We start from the raw sequence: 16,185 nt of genomic DNA on the forward strand, positions 1-16,185 counted from the left end.
TAGGGGAGCTACAAACAGGTTTTTGAGAACTTACGCATATCTGAATGTAGAGAAAGCCTTGTCATTTATTTTTTTAAAATACCTTTTCCACTCCAGTCTGCTCTCCATTCATAGCACAAGGTCACTCCTGCTTCCCAGAGAAAGAAAGAAACCACTGGAGAAGTGCTCCTGCAACATACTGCTTCTAATTTTTCTCTCTGCATTTCTCCTCCCTCCCTTTCCTCCTTCGTAAACAGGACGAGACAGTCCTCCCTTTATCCAAGGCCATTTCTCCATCTCTTACCTGGAGTTTATAACCTCCCATCTGCTCAGGAACTCTGTTCTTTTAACCATCCTCTCTCTTTATGTCAGTCCCTCCATTTGCATCAATGTATAATTGTGCTCAGAATGTCCTATTATATTTTGAAAATAAATAAATAAGCAGAAACTCTGCTTTGGTTGCACCATTGCCTCCCATTCACAGCTGAAGTTTTTGGAGGCTGTTAACATTCACCTCCGATTTCCCATTCCGCCTTCAGGGGTAGGTTCTGAGCCTATCACTTCACTGAAACTACTCTTGCCAAAGATTTTAACAACCTCCTCAATGCTAAATTTATTGAAATTTCTAGCCTTTATTTTCCTTGAAGTTTGGACTGCTTTATAGCATCGACTACTTCCTTCCTTCTCCTGACGTGTTCCCTTTCCTTCTTGAGGCTCCTCTATGGCGGTTCTTCTCTGTTTTCGAGACTTTTCCTCCTATGCCCATATCCCAATGCCAGATTTTCTCACAGTTCTCTCCAAACTCCTCATCTCTTATCACGTTATGTGGGCCAGCCACAATAACACAACCAACTCTTTAAGAACAACCCATCCAAGGTTAAGATCATAGTAGCTTAAAAAAAAAAAAAAGAATATAATAGCCTGAATCAGCCAGACCTCGACTTGACTCTTAATTCCATCCCTTTTAAGTTTTGTCATCTGGACAAATCGCTTAACTCTCATAACCTTAGTTTTCTCATCTTTAAAATAAGCATAATAATTCCCACCTCACAGGGGTGTCGTTGGGAGTAAATTAAATTAGATAAACTCTGTAAAATATTTCACTTATTTATTAAAATTTTTTTTGAGCCCAAACAATATTACGAGTACTGTGTACAATTTTATTTTGACTGTGACATACAAGAAATGCAATTGATAATGCTAGCTAGGATTACATGCCTATGAATACATTTTCCTTAAGAAATTCTTATTCTCCACATGTATAATAGGATATGCTTTGTTATTTTCTTTTCTATTTCACTAAAACTTATACTGGTCAGAATGTACTAAATTTCCCAATCCACAAATGAAACGTGGCCTATGGTTGGAAAACATTTTGCTAGGCTCTGGGGATATAAAAAAGTGTCTGTGGCGTGGAACTTTCGTTTTAGAGCTGAGCCGTCCATTAGAATTTTCTGCAGTGATGGAAATGTTCTATAGCTGTGCTGCCCAATATGATGGCCACCCATGGCGCTTCAGCTCTTGAAATGTGGTTAGTGCCACAGAGGAACTGGGTTTTTAAATCTTATTTAATTTTAATTTATCTAAATTTACAAAGCCACATATAGTTAACTGGCTATGGCATTTGAGAACACTGTTCTAGAGTGTGGTGGACAAATAAGAAAAAAGTTAATGAAGAAAAGAAAAAGACAATTTCTTATAGTGAGAAGGGCAGTGCGTGTGCTATGTAAGGTAATTAAGAGTGACGCTGGGAAGAGTGTTGGTTAGGTGGCCAGGGAATACCCCTCTGTGGAGATAATGTGTGAGTTGACATCTGAATTACAAGGGGCCACACATTTGGCCGTCTGAGGGAAGAGGCTCCCCGGTAGAGAGAACAACAGGTGCAAAGGCCTAGAGGCACAAATGAACTTGGTGTATTTGGGGAAGAGAAGTTGTGTGTGGCGGGATCGTAATGGCAGTCAGTAAGTACTGAGGAAGCTGCTGTGATGATACGGATTCAGGCCTGATTAATCAACCTGTCGTGACTATTTCCACCCAAAAGTTCCACAAGCATTTCAAACTCAGCTTGTTCTATACTGAACATTTAAAACTGTCCCTCCTCTGTGCTCCCTATCTCAGTGAATGGCGCTGCCATTTAAGCTGGCATTCATCTTCCTCCCCTCCCCTCCCTCTCCCTCACTCTGCCTTTCTATCAGTTGCCAAGTTCTGTCATTGTCCCTTCTAAATAATTCTAGAATATGTCTACTTCTTCACATCCTTATGGGATATTTTCTTAATTCACAGGCTCATAATGGTTTCTTTGCTTAATATATTCTTCACATGGCAGCCAGAGTGATCATTCTAAAACACGAATACAACCAGGCCACTTTTTGGCTTAAAATCCTACTGTGTTCCTGATGGCTTTCAGATTAAAGCACAAACTCTTTAACAAGGACTTACAAGGACCCTTCCTCCAAGCCTATGGGCCTTGCTGAAGCCTGTTTTCAGCAACTTGAAAATGCTTTGCTCTCTATTCTTTGAGCATCTGTGAATAGTGTTTCTTCTGCATAACATTTTCTTTGTTCCATTCTCCCCAACCTTTGGATGACAGGCATCCTTCAGCTATAGCGTAAGCACCACATCCTCCAAGAAGACTTCCGTGACTCCCCGGCCCCTGTTTGATGTCCCTTCCAGTGTTCTCAGTGCCCTCGGAACTCTCCCCATTGTAGTATTTATTACACCACACCATAATTACCTATTGAAAAGCTGTGGACTGCACGAGGACAGGGATCAGTCTACCAAGTTCATTGCTGCAGCTCTAGCACCTAGCACAATGCTGAGCCTCAAGTAGATGCTCAATAAATATTTGCTGGACGATTGAAAAAGAAATAACTTGGATTCAGATGTTATTGACAATTACTTTTTAACTATTGATTAATGTTAATAGCTAGCACTCGCTGAATGTGTTTAGCATCTTACTCTATCTCCTTTATCACAACCCACTAAGGTAGGCATTATTATCCTCATTTTACAAATTAAAAACGGAAGCCCCTGAGAGTTCAGAATAATTTGCCCGAAGTTACACAACCAAGAAGTGACAAAGTCAAGAAAAAATCCTGTGTCACCTAAATAAAAAATCCATTTTAATGCCTACACCAGGTACGCTGAGTGTCCCCATTTCCTCGTGCTAATAGAGATGAGTGTGTACCTGGAGAGGGATGCTGCTAACGTCACAGTCGTCCTGAGCGGAGTCAGCGTCCCGCACTTAGAAAGTCAGCTTCCATTTGCTGGGCCTGAAATGAAGCTCAAGACTAAGCTATTTCCTCAGTTTGGTTAGTACAGATCTCAAAAAGGTTTTCTGAGACTAAGCCTCCTGGGGATGCTGCCCGAATGCTCTAGCAGGGGGCTCCTGTGTATGGAAGGGGCATTGATTGGTGGCGTCCAGAGAGACAGGGAAGCCAGGAGCCTGGGACCTGAGGTGCTGACCACACCCTGGCAAAAGGCATTTGCATTCTTGTTGTGATCACAAACCCATTTGGGGAGTGGCCTTGTTTTTCGTAGTATTTCTGGAACTACCACACTGAATTGTGATCCTGGGGTTTACATCATCACTGCAGCTCGGTGGAAATTGACTATTGTTTCAGAGCCCTTTGGGGATTTAGAGGCCAGTGATTGGATGCGACTTTGGGGAATTTGATTATGCTGTTTTGGCCCGTGCCTGTCATCTTTGTGGTGGGTTGAACAGTTAAGTAGAGTGTCTTCCTACTGTAAAGCTCCAGGAACTGGCCAGATTACATCTTGCTTATTCTTTACTACATCCGTCTTCAGCAGGATAGTGGCAATTGTTGGCTCTTTTATAATGAGAAGGACAATAGGGGCCAGGGAGGTTAATTGGCTTACCTCAGTGAGACATCCAGTTAGAGTAACTCATCGTCATAGCATTGTGTTTCTGAGTTAGACCGTTTCATCTTTCTGGGAAAGAAATGCATGCTTTATATTTAAGGATCCATATATTTCCATGTTTATACATTCCTTCATTCCTTCATCCACCAATTATTTATGGAGATTCTGCTATGTGCCAGGCACTGGAGATAGAGTGGGGAATAAGACAGACATGCTGTCAAGAATCTGACAGTCTAATTGAAGAGCGAGAACAGACATAAAATGTAATTATATACATGAGTTTTTCATTTCAAACACTATTTTTCTATGGACAAAATAAAAACAAAGTAACAGTATATAGAGAGGGGCTGGGGTGGATGAAGAAAGAATCATCAAGAGGATTCAGTGAGATGGTATCATGTAAGCTAAAAGTAGAAGAATGACAAAGAGCCAACCTTGAGAAACTTGGAGAAGAGCACTCCAGGAAGAGGGAACAGCACGTGCAAAGTCCCTGAGGCTAGAACAAGATGGGAATGTTTTAGAAATAGTAATGCTGAGTCCTTAGAGATTTTTAAAGAGAGGAATGATGGGAATCTCATCTTTATTATAACAAGATCTCTCGGATTGCCATGCAGAGGTGAACTGAGAGAGGCAAAGGATGAAACAGGGAGAACAGGAAGAGATTGTCACAGTGGTCCAAGCACAGATAATTTTTTGGAGTTACTATGTTTAGGACACTAAGTGCTTTCCGTACATGATTCGTATTTAATATTCACAGCAATCCTATAATGTAATTACTGTCTTCCGCTTTAAGATAAAGAAACTAGAGGCTCAGAAGTTTAAATATCTTACCAAGGCCTCTCAACCTACGTGGCAGAGCCAAGGTTTCATTTCAAAGTCTGTACTATTAAATACTTTTCTCTAGCCCTGGCATATCTTAATGGACTGCTGAGGTGTTCCCCATGGATGTCCCCCAGACACTTTTAACTCTTTTATCTAAAACCAACTCACTGTCACTTCTCCCAAATCTTTTTCCTCTTGCTTCTTCAGTTATATTAATGGCATCACCTCCAACTCAATAATCTAGGGTAGAAACTTTCATGTGTTCTTAACTCTGTCTTTACACTGTGCTTTTCCTCATTAACCTGCATCAAATTTGTTGTATCCTTTTATCTATTTTGACTCTATTACCTATTCAATTTCCATGTGTATCATCTGTGTCTTGCTTTGGGCCAATTCAACTGTTTCAATAGCTTCCTATTAGTTCCCTGGTTCCAGCCAACCTCTCTACCCTCTCCAGTTTATTTTCATCTCACCTCTAGGTTTACTTCTCATCTTAAACCCAGGTTACATTATCTGTGTTCTCCTAAAAAATGATTCCATTTTTCCCCATTACTTCCAGAATCAAGTTCATTATCTTTAGTCTGGCAATCAATTTACCAGTATTGAGTAGTTTGTTTGTTGCTCAGCTGATTGCTTATTATTGTAGTGTTATACTTATTTATTTTTGCAGCTGGTAACTCTTACCACGTGAGGAGGAAGTTTAGGAACACACAGTCTGACTGATTCCTGATTGAACTGATTAGAAGTCCATCATGAACTGTGCTAACTAACCAATGGGTGAGACACAGCATTCATTGCCAATAAGGTGTTTCCATAGCCTCCTGGTAGAGCTTGTTGACCCAGCAGCTCTGGGAAGTCACTCAGCTCGATGCGTTTTTGTTGGATTGAATTGAATGAAAGAGACCCAAGGAAAGGCCTGAGTTCTAAAGTAGATAATGTCCAAACTAGCCGCAGACGCTCTTAACCTCTTAATGGAGCTCCAGAGGGAAAAGGCAGCCAATTATTATGCACAGGAATCATTTAATTAAAAAGTAAATGGAAATTTCTGGACAGAAGGAAATGTCCACTTAGTATGAGATTTTTCCGAATCCTGTATTGTGCTGTTTACAGGCAAAAGGTCCCTGTGGGTGAAGCACTGAATAAACAGAAGGCTAAGAAACGGGGGAACTGTGTGGTTATTTTCCGAGTTGAATTTGTAGACATGTAATTCAGTGATTCAGATCTGGCTGTCAGCACCCAGCCAACATTCTTTAAGCATTTATAGTCATGAAGCAAATATATGCTCGAGCATTTTCTGACCTGGGCCTACTAAGGATTCCTTAAATGTGTGGTAGTTTTTCCAGAATGGTTTTCTGGTCTACTAAATAATCAGGGAAAAAAATTTAATAAAAAGTAGTTTGTTTTATCATTTCTCATTGAAGAAAATAAAATTTTTGAGACTGTTGTGAAGCCAAAGGAGAGAAGTGAAATTCATTTCTGTCACTTTTAAGAACTATGCTAGAAGTTGTTCTCTGTTTCACTTTGTCTACAAAGGAATACTTTTTAAAGGTAAGGATAAAGCTCCATATTCACTTTTAAGGTGAAATATAATTTTTAATGTCTGTACTGCAAGTGAATTATGATTTTCCACAATATTTTAAGTATAATATATATGTTTTGCTGACAATCTGGTATTGTACAAGTAAGACCATAACAACAATAACAGAAATCAAGCAAGACAAAAAGAAAACATATCTCTAACCTTGCCGTTCTAAAAACCAGCTGTTTTAACGTTTCCTTCCAGTTACTGTCAATATGTTATCTAATTTTCATATAGTGATAATCAGCATAGACATAATTTTACAATCAGGTTTTTGCTTCTAATGTTACATAAGCCCTTTTCCCCACTAGCCACTTTGCATTTTGAAACCCTAATGTGCTTTTATAATAGAATTGCTAGGCAATAATAGATTTCTCCAAAAAAAGTTCACGAAGTTCTGGAAGCAAAAGGTTTTCATTGCTATTCTCAACATTACCATATTATGGTTAATCGAAGTTTTACTGTTTCAACTAAGGCAACAGGCTGCCAGGGGCCAAGTAGAGATCCTAAGATAAACAGTCATTGGAGACCAAGGGACATACCACAATCTGTGAGCGCTAAAACGTCTTCAATTTTCCTTTCTTGTTCTATGAAGAGTACAAAGCTTTTAGATTTTACCCTCAAGGCACTGAAACTACTGCTCCATTTAATAACCAGCAAAGGGAAGGCACCGAGGGCTTTGTGGTTTGCTATCCCTCCTAGGCACTCAATAAAAAAAAGGCCATTGGTAGTGGTATAAATTCTAGTGACAGTACAGAAGCTGTTGTTCACTCAGTCCTTCTGAAGCTCCCAAGCTGATTCACCCAGAGAAAGAACAGTTTGTTATTAGAAGCAAAGGCAGATGCTCATCAAAGAGTTTGCTGCATGTGGCAAAGGTGATCCACAGGGAGTTACAGGGATCTTTCATCTGCTTTTCCTCGTGTTAGTCCAGGATTGTATAGGATTTCCCATGGATTTAGTATTTTTCCATTAGCAGACACCAAGAGAATGATTCAGAAAAACATTCCCTAGAATAAAATGTGAGCCTAGTTAGCGGTCCTCCTTGGAAGAGAGCTGGAGGGAAGGTGACGTGATAGGCGGGAGGATGTGGAATCATGTGGCCTGCCTCACGAGCACGTCACAGTTCATGGGCAAAAGACTGTGGAAGGTCACATTTCAGGGAGCGGTCCAGTTAGACATCTGTGTGTGTGTCTATGACGTGGAAAATGAAGGTGGGCTCTGCTTTTCATCTGACACCTGAGTTGACCTTCAAGAGCTTCTGTTCTGTACTTTCCACTTGCTAGTCCAATGTTAACGTGCTAACATTCATAAGACTTATGAATTATAAGATTATCATCATACCATCATCATCTTCATCCGCTCAACCACGGATTACCAAATGTCCTTGCATACATAGGAATTTTATCCTGGTTCATCTAGATTCTAAAGAATAAATATTCCTACTAACAATTTACTTGTATCCATAGATGAGATGACACACTGATAATGTGGCCCTCAGTAAAGAGAAAATGAAATGGCTAAATGACAGAACGCTGGGTTGTTGCATAGAGGACAAGCTGGATATACTAACCCTTACACACTCTCACCACAGCTGGGCTGCCCCTGCTTCCTTGATTGTTCATTCAGCCATTGGACAAATATCGCTGGAGTGTGTACTCCAGGCAGGCATTGTGCTGGGGGGTGGGCTATATGATGAGCAAAATCCTGCTCTCAAGAAAAGTTCACTCTAGTGGAGAACACAGACATGATCTAAAAATCTTATAGTAAATGCACAATTAAATCTGTGATGGGTGCAAGGAAGGAGAGTGCAGGGGGCTAAGATTAGACAGAAGCTTGGTCCAGCAGGTTTCTCCAGGGAGTGATGTTTGACCCAAGGTTGGAAAGAAGAAGAATACAAAATAGCTGGCATTTGCCAAGTGGTTACTATGTGCCAGGCCCATATTTGACTGACTTATATGAATTATCTGAGCGGTATGGGCTCATGTGAACATAGAGGTGAGGAAACATAGGCTTGGAGACAGTAAGTAATTCGTTTAGCATCCTTCAGCTGGTGAGCCTAGGAGTGGGGAGTGGAACTCATTTTGATTCCAAAGCCTGGAGTCCTAGCCATTCTGCTATACTGTCTCCCATCTTGCATGAACTAGAAGTTAACCAGGAGACGAGAACTGTGGGAAGAGGATACGGGGCAGGTAGAGCACAAAGGTGGAAGAGCTGAGGAAGTATGTGAGAAAGTAATGGGAGGGCAGGGTGACTGGGGCTGCAGGTGCAGGGAGAGTGTGAGATGAGGCCTGGACGGTCATGTCAGACTTTGGCCCTGCCCAAGAGGAAGACACTGGAGGGCTCTAAACAGGAGTGGACATGGTCACACTTGAATTCGGAAACGGTCACTCTAGCTGTACTGTAGAGCTTAGAAGAGGCAAAGGCAGAGTTTGGCAGGTGAATTAAAACCCTGTGGTTGTGGTGGGGGTTTGAGAGCAATACAGGTGCTGAGGGAAGCCCTAACTTTCTGACTTTGGCAATTTGATAGCTAATGATACCGATACCATTTCTTGAGGAGGGAACAGTGGGAGATGACATTATTTGGAGGAAAAGCTACTGAATTTGATTTGAGCAGGTTGAGTTTGAGGTGCCTTTCTGACACCTAAGAGGAGTTGTTTAGTAGATTGTTTTATATATAGATGAGGAGCTCAGGAAGAGGTTAGAACAGGAGATAGAAATGTGTGAGTCATCCCAAGGAGAAGTGGTAATTGTGCCCATAGGCGTGGGCCAGACGGTGTCGGGAGAGAGCCTTTGTGTTTTCACCACCCACTCCCATGCTTTCTTCCTTGGAACTGGTCTCTGGGGAGTATGTGCCCTTCCTGCCACATTAACCCCTCTATCTGCACATCTGATTCCTTTCTCCCCGGCCCTGTCAATCCTTCCTTCTTCATTTACCTCTTCATTCTACATCCCTCCATCGCACTCCCTAAAGCCTACATGCTTGCCGTCCTCTCACTCACCCCTCACTCTCAAGTGCTGACTTTTCTGGTCTCGGCTTCACTGAAGTTTCCTTTTCAAAGGCGGCCAGTGACCTCCCAAGCACTAGGTCCAACGGCTCATCTCATCCCAGTCTACACCTCCCGGCTTCTTGTCTGGGTTCCCGGGCACTGCACTGTGCAGCCTCAACTCTCTTCTCTTTTCTCCTGCCTTCTTCACATGCTTCTCTCTCTACTTCTACCCTACACATGTAAATATTCTCCAGGAGTATTTTCTTCTTCCTCCTTCTATAGCTACACTTGCTGTCTTGTTCAGTCCCATGGTCTTAGTAGCAACCCCCTTGTGGATAGCACCAACACGGATTTTTCTTGCCAGCACCTGAATACCCGCATGTCCAACTGTGGGTTAAACACCTCCCCTCTCCATCCTGCTGGCATCCCCACTCGGCATGGCCCGTATCAGACATCTTGTCCTTTCAAATAAGTCAGTGTTTTACAGTATCTATTTTAGTTGAGTCCCTCTTCATTCTCTTGAATCCTCTTTAGTGCTACCATCTTTAGAACCCTATTACCTCTTGCCTGGGACTTTTGCATTTGTCTCCTAGCCAGTTTGTCTTCCTCATTTCTTCTTGGGCTGAATGAAACCTATTCATTTGCTCTAAAGTGCATCATGTATTCAACCTAGATCATACATCCTCAGCCCCGAATCTTTAATAATCTTCTATTGTCACTGAGTTAAGTACTACACATTAACCTAGTCTTAGACCCGTTTAACCTGGTTCTGGCATCGCCTCCCGTCTTTATCTCCTACTTCCATCTGACACATAACTTCTGCGCTACCTATGTCTCCAGCCTCTTCTCCAGGCTGCATGACACCTGAAGACAGATGTCTGTGCCCCAGAATCCTTGTCTCACCTATAGATCACAGATACAGCCTAGTCGGTGCTCACTTAAGTTGTGTTGTGCACATGAGAAAGTATTTCCTAGTTGCTGCAAATGTCTGATGCTTCCATTCCCTGCCTGTGCTTGCAGAGGGCTTCCTACCTGGAGGGAGCTCCTCTTCTTGTCTTCGAAAATAAGATGATCTATGTAATAATGCCACTTAGAAGAAGTGCGCATTGTATATGTTTTTGTTATTATTTTGCCTGTTTATTAAAAATGCACTCAATCTTTAGGACTTACTTCCAATGACACTGGTAGTAAGTGTCATGAAACCATTTCTTATCCCCTCAATTTACAAACCATATCTTTTTGGAATCTTCAAATTACCTCTCTTTCCTTTTGTTTCGTCTTTTTTTTTCTTTTTTCTTTTTTCTTTAAATACCAGTGTGGTGCAGGGAAATTTCCAGGGAGATACGGTTCCTCGTCTTAGATCTGTGGTGTGTTTGATCATTAGGTGCACTTTTGTTAGAAACCCTTTGATTCTAAACAGTAATTTGAAGACCTGCCATCTCTCCCTGTCTCCAATGCCCCCCAAAATCTCTTCCCAGCATTCACTCACTCAATGTAACTTTTTGGGAAATGGGCTGTGTCTTACTCAGAGGGAGTTCACTTGAAGCATCTAATATGCTGCCTTGTCCGCAGTGGTTTCTCAATATTTGTGGAGCTGAATTAGGTGAAGTGATGCAGGTGACTGCCTGTATCCTCCATCACAAGTGAAAAATGAGTCAAAGATTGGGAGCTGTGTTTATGTTGCTTCCATAACCGGAGGGAAAGCAACAATGCTCGCCTTACCGAACCAACAAAAGGAGCAATTAGCCATATGCCCCACAATGAGTAGCTGTCTCTGCCACTCAGCTTGGGGAGTACATGAAATTAAGCCATTATGGAGGTGGAAATGTGAATATTGTGCAAACGTAGGCATGTTTCTTGTGGCGCTAATCTCGGTGTGATCTTTTGTTCCCAACTCGCTGGTTCTGCTGGATTCCAGTTGCCAGACAAGCCCAGGGCAGGCTCTTCAAACATATCACAGCCCTATTTCTACCACAGTGGCCGGGAAGTGAGTTATATAAAATTATGCTTTGTTTTCAGAATCCTGTTATTGTGATTTGAAGTTGGTCCACTCCTCAGTCAATTAATGGAGAGGGGTATAATTCTCAAATCCTCCTAATTATCCCCCTGGCTCGAAAATGTTTAGGACCTTGTAGGAGCTTTCTCTCTAGGACATGATCCACCCATTCCACTTTTTAAAAATAAACTGAGAGAGATGGCCAGAATCTTAGGATGAAAAAATAACCCTGATGAAAGAGTTCTGGACAACTCTCCCAAAGCAGTCACTGAATTACGGGAAAAACATTTATGGGGAAGAACCACAAGGCACGGGAAGCAGGGTCTAATTCGGTCATCAATAAGTCCATTGTTTGTATCTGGCAATTTTATTTTTCCATCGAAGTCCTTAAGAAGGGCTAAATCATTCAGAGCACCACTTCAGTTCTGTACTGGGTCCCAGACAGAGACCTGGGCAGTGGTGGGGAAGGGAGCAAGCTTTTGTTCTTGAAGGGAGCTGAGCCCGACATTGTGCTGAGGGCCTGATCTGCTGGCAGATGGACTATAGGTGACTCCTTTACCAGGTCAGGCTTTGTTTGAGAGTCAGGGGATCCAAGAGTGAGGACCATCAGCTCTAAGTGGAAGCATATTTTTCTGTTTCTTTTACCCCAGGATATCCATCTGTAAAATAGGCACAATAATTCCTAGGCCCAGCCTACTTCACAAAGTTTTTACATTGATCAAATCAGAAATGAGAAGAAGAAGGAAAACAAAAGCGAAGCTAGAACTGTCATCAAAGCATTTTGAGATGCAGAAAATGTTACAGGAATAAAACATGCTCTTAGGCTTTATTTTCATTCTGAAAGAGGCAATGCCGTTTTCTGTTTATGAAGTACCCTCCAAAATTAATGAGAGACATTCAAGTGCTCTGAGCCTTTAGGGCAGAGAGAGTGTGAACACGTGAACTGACAGCCTGTCTTCTGTGAATCGTGAATGGTGGTGAAAAGAGGCCCAACTCCAAGACGTTCTCCTTGGGTTTGAAGTCTTTGCCTGAACATGATTATGCAATGTTTTGAGAGGCAGTTCCAAGATCTCTTGAATTGCTTATGAAATATTTTATTTATTAAATAATTTTCAGAAACATAGCAGGTTTTGGTAACTCATGGATTCATGCAAACGTATGCATGACATTTAGAATTATAGAATTAGAGGGTGAGAAATAATCTAATACACCCTGTGGTTTACAGGAAAGGAAACTGGGTGCCAGGAAGTCTAAATGACTTGCCTGGAGCTTTATGATGTGTCCATGGGAAAGCTGGGGCTAAAATCCAACCCTCTGAGCTTCCCAGCTCAGTGTTCTTTCTTTTGGATACATGTTTCATGACTATTCTGACTACATAGTCTATTTTCATGGTCAGTGGTAAATCCTTGGAAGAAAGTAAGAATGATTTTTTTCCCTGTGATTTCAGAATGAGAAAAACATTTTGTAATTGTAAATACATTGTGCTTTTAAGAATGTACAATTCTAGTAAAATGTATAGGTCATAAAATGCTTTCAAATACATTTAACTTTTACAACAATTCAGATGAAAACTGTTATTAACACCAGATACAGAAACCATCAGTAGGAGGACGTGTCTTGGTCAAGGTTTCTGAAAATCAAAACTGGGACTCCACAAAGGTCGCGTTTTTCAATTCCATCCTTAGGGATTTTTCAGGCTACATGAATGTTGTTACCTAAGTGTTTTTAAATATGAGTGATTATTAGTCATGGAGATGAGACGCTTCCTACCGCCCAACTTTGGCTCTGAGCTGAAGCTAGGCTCCACCCCAGTATATCCTTCGGGGTTGACATCCATGTCATTGTGACATACCAATCCATATTAGGCTGGGTTCATCAGTAAAACCTCACTTACTTGAGAAAGGCCTGACTGAGTTATCAATGGTAGCAACAATAATAATGATAATGATAATAATAATAACAACAATAATTTGATGTTTATCAAATACTTATTGTTTCTAGGTGCTTTACAAGTAATAACTGACTTGATTTTCCCAGCAAGCCTATGTGGTAGGCACCATTATTATCTCAGTTTTATAGATGATGAAACTGAGGCACAGAGAGGTTAAGTAACTTGCTGCAGGTAACACAGCTAGCAAATGGCCAATATGTAAAATTTGTACTTTTGCTTTACTTATTAGAAATTTGCAGTTATTATTTTCATATAATAACCTTAGCTATTCAATTCTTTGTCTTGGGGAAAGATTCTCCCCTCCTTGAACCTTAGTTTCTCAGTTCTAAAACAATTGGGTTGAACCAGTCATCTTGAGAGTTTGCTCTAGTTCTGCACGTCTAGTGGTCTGCCACGTCCTTGCACATCCTACCTCATGTTCTGTGGACCCAGGCTATCCTATCATACCCTATTCAACCCTTTCCTCCTCTACCTTACCTCATTTCCAGTGAGAAACAAAAGTCATATGGCATTATCATTTTTATTTATATATAAACACCAGGTATGCTAACTCTTCAAAACATTTTAGCTTCAAAACAGGAAAAGGAAATAACCACTCCTTTGCTCCTCTCTACCATTTTACTTCTTAAAATATTCATTTTAGCGAACTCTTTCCTCAAAGATAATACAAAGTCCTCCTCTCAGGAACATAAAGTCCAAAATCTTACAGTTCTTTCCCTTTTCCCAACATGTTTAAACAGACAAATAAGGTGAACATGAACATAAGGGCACCCTGAAATGGGGAAATAGGAAGGTGAAATCGCCAAATAAACGTCATACTTTGTGTACAAGTCTTTGCAGAAGAGATAAGGCTCCCCACTTACGTGACACGTTTGGAGTGTGCTCTGGGTGCACTGTATCATTTGAATGTAAGGTCTATTTCAACATCAGCTACTGCAGGGCCAACTTCTTCCCACCCCTGAAGTGTGATGTCCAGAAATGCTCTCCACCTGTCATTTGAGACGGCTACCTGTGAGTTCAATGGTGCACGTCAGTGCAACTCAGAACTGAATTGTCACGAATTATAACTACCTTGACTCAGCATCAATGAGTTTTAAAAAACAATTAAAGGTGTTGAAAATTGCCCCTTTTTATATGTGAAAGAGTTTTAAGAGGTGTCTTTACCAAACTTTGAAATTAACACAAGTATTGGGGCAAAAGAGAAGTTCAAACCACCGAGAGTGGATTGACGCTGAAAGGAATAGAAATAATTGCTTATACGACAATCGAGCCAGAAGGGGTTAAATCCATGCAGGAGGTGATGCATTTTCTTCCTTATGAACTAAGCACTAAAACATGTCCACTTCATCATGTTCTTTGCATGCCTAGCTCTTCCTTCATTATGCCTTGTCTCCACTTGCCTGCAGACAGATCGCTCCATATTTTGCTTCTGACTCTAAATAACCATGATCGCTCATGATGAGAGACCATTGGTTGATGAGATGGCTGTGACATGTTGAGAAAGTTCTGTTTTGCTTATAAAACCATGACTGTTTCTTTTATAATTCAACGTCTGACAGAGAGCTTGGCTCTCACATCTCACTGTTTTCATTAATGGTTGATAGTTACTATTCAAGGATTTAATTCTTCGGTCCTGGAGAGCTGGGTTGAAGATGGGGACACAGGTGGATGTTTCTCTCTGCTACTGTATAAGTGTCTCCCACAACCCTTTTACACAGCAGGGTGGTGAACTGTCTCTTATATCATCTAATTAACCTTTCATTGTGACCAATGTACAAGGCTGATCTACACCCCAGTACCAATGCTAACACCGCTGGCTTCCTTCTTTTCATAAGAGACTTTTGTGACTCAGCACTGGCTTCTGCAGCACAGAAAGGTGTGTGCCTGTTGAGTTTGGCGCAGGTCATTTCCTCCAGCGTCAGAAGGGCCTGCTCAGTGAGGGTCATGTTGACCTTCACCTAGGTTCTAGTTCAATCAATAACCAGAGGCAAAGGTAGTTACTTGATGTGTAATCACCACTTGAATTTTCTGCTTCACTGTACTTACAGTTACAGAAAAACAAATCCCACAATATGTCCATGCTTTCTATCAAGGATGTAGCATAAATGTAAACAAAGTATCCTTTTAAGTCAATATTTGCTAGGAAAAGCACAGAGTGTTCTTGGTATCATTATGGTATACAAGGCTTCACAAACTAATAAAACAATGAATTTGCTACATATTTATACATAAGTACTATGAAGCATAACAGGAAAAAAGCAGCCCTATATTTTAATAAAATCAAATTCAGAATGCTCTGAGAGGCCAGAAGTTTTGTACTTACATAGCTCATAGATGGAGTTCTCAGCCCAGTTTCTCGCAGGGGGAAAAAGTAGCTTTAAATATTTCATCGGAAAGTAAAACTGTGTCTTTATTGGATTTCCTTCAGATGAAACTGAATAGATGAATAATGTATATGTCTTATGCCAATAAAAAACTCCCGTGATTTGTACAGCTGTGACTGAAGGGGCCAATTGACACTTGAAGGCAAAGAAGATGGAAACTAAAAGAATAAATAAATGGGTGGAAAATTCCACAACTCAAATTCCCAAGGCTCTCTCAAGGACAAGATTGTTACTTGAGAAGGCTCTGTGGAATTTTTGGCATTCTTGCACTATCTCACTGTGAAAATGGAATGCAAACCATGGTTTTAGCCATCATCACTGTTCTCTGAAGGAGACTCACTTTGCTGGGACTTTGTGGTAACACCCATGTCCCTAAATGTAAGTGACTTTAATGTGTCAAAAGTTTGGGGGCATTCATGATCTCTGTTAATGGAAGAGCAGCCTCATCTTTGGGAAATCTATGGCAAAATTCTCTTTCCATGGAACGCCTACCATTAACCCGGAAGGAGACCCATTCCTATCTCTAAAACCTTTGATGAGATTTTTTGGCTACGTGTATATTCTACTGCTAATCCTATGGAGTGCTGCTAAAAGTTCATTTGCTG

At 41.1% G+C, this 16,185-nt stretch overlaps 1 long non-coding RNA gene across 1 annotated transcript; it reads right to left on the minus strand.

Moving 5' to 3' along the window:
* Positions 1 to 1,116: 1,116 nt before the first annotated feature.
* LOC141570106 (uncharacterized) lies at positions 1,117 to 15,722 on the minus strand. The gene is made up of 4 exons (XR_012494000.2): positions 15,520 to 15,722; positions 14,060 to 14,205; positions 3,859 to 4,043; positions 1,117 to 3,251 (listed from the first exon to the last, which is right to left on the minus strand). It is a non-coding gene; the product is annotated as an uncharacterized LOC141570106 (long non-coding RNA).
* Positions 15,723 to 16,185: the final 463 nt, after the last annotated feature.

This window comes from Rhinolophus sinicus, chromosome 1 (assembly GCF_057876585.1).
Source record: "Rhinolophus sinicus isolate RSI-liver-muscle chromosome 1, RSI-T2T, whole genome shotgun sequence".
Classification (NCBI taxonomy): Eukaryota; Metazoa; Chordata; class Mammalia; order Chiroptera; family Rhinolophidae; genus Rhinolophus; species Rhinolophus sinicus.